The sequence below is a fragment of the Papio anubis genome, chromosome 2 (genome assembly GCF_008728515.1).
Source record: "Papio anubis isolate 15944 chromosome 2, Panubis1.0, whole genome shotgun sequence".
NCBI lineage: Eukaryota > Metazoa > Chordata > Mammalia > Primates > Cercopithecidae > Papio > Papio anubis.
In genome coordinates, this window is record NC_044977.1 from 10264572 (window position 1) to 10266168 (window position 1597).

Below are 1597 nucleotides of genomic sequence, written 5' to 3' on the forward strand. Positions count from 1 at the left end.
TTAACTCCTATTTCCTGTATGTAACGATTAATTTTATGTGTCAATTTGACTAGGTCATGGGATGCCTGGACATTTGGCTAAGCATTATTTGGGGTGTGTCTGTGAGAGTTTCTGAATGAGATTAATGTTTGAACTGTTAGACTGAGTAAAGGATATTATCCTCCCTAATGTGGATGGAACTGTTCCAATCATTTGTAGACCTGCATAGAACAAAAAGGCTAAGGAAGAAAGACCTCCTGACTAACTGTCTAAGCTAGGACATTGGTCTTTTCTAGCCTTTGCACTTGAACTGAAACATTGGGTCTTCTTGGGTCTCAATCCGGCCAGCTTTCAGACTGGCACGTACACTTCCAGCTTTCCTGTCAGCTTTCAGACTCAGCCTGAAACTATACAATGATTCTCCCCAGTCTCCAGCTTGTTGACTGGAGAATATTGAGACTTCTCACCCTCCATAATCATGCCAGTCAATCTGTATAATCAATCTCTCTTTCTCTCTTTCTCTCTGTCTCCATATGATTCTGTTTCTCTGGAGAACCCATATATCTTATGTCTTCTATCCAACTCCCCTACCCTTCCACTCTAGGGTCAGATTGTATCACATGACTGAATAAAAATTAAATATTGATAGTTAGTTCAGAAAAAAAAAAGTATAATACTTAGCAGGTGAGAGAGTTTAAAAAGAATGTGAGAAAAAATAATGTACCAGTGATTGAGTATGTTTGTCTATCTGTTTTTTCTCCCCAACAAAATGCCTTGAGGCCCTATGTCATTCTCAGCTCTACTGCTGTATTAGTCTGTTCTTGCGCTGCTGATAAAGACATACCCAAGACTGGGTTGTTTATAAAGGAAAGAGGTATTATTGACTCACAGTTCCACGTGGCTAGGGAGGGCTCACAATCGTGGTAGAAGGCAAAGCAGGGCAAAGGCACGTCTTACTTACATGGTAGCAGGCAAGAGTGCATGCAGGAAAACTGCCCTTTGTAAAACCATCAGCTCTCGTGAGACTTATTAACTATCACATGAATAGCACGGAAAAAACCCACCCCCATAGTTCAATTACTTCCCACCAGGTCCTTACTACAACATGTGGGGACTGTGGGAACTACAATTCAAGATGAGGTTGGGAACACAGCCAAACCATATCAACTGGTATCTTATAAATGAACCTCTCCTTTGTACTTTTAGAAGAAATGATAACCTTTTATCTTTAACTTCAAAAGACATATACATATTCCTAATTTAGCTAACCCCCAGGTAAAAATGACACAGAATCTGCTAAACTAACACTGATGTGAGAAACACTGACAAAACATGTTAGTTTCTTAGTAATATTATTTTATTAGTATGTTTATATTCATGGTTCAAAAGATGACAAATGCAAGTTTACAGTAGTGGCTGACAGAGAGATTCTTTGCCATTAGCACATTAGTTTTAGTGAGTTGTAAAATCTTCATGGTCAAATTGAATTCAGAAAAATTTTGATTTGCTCCTAGAAGCAATGATTAATTTTACTGGAAGGAGGGAAATGCTCCCAAGTTAGTCTGTTAGTCACAATGTCTAATTTCATTGAAAGGTTTAAAACCTTATAAGATATAAA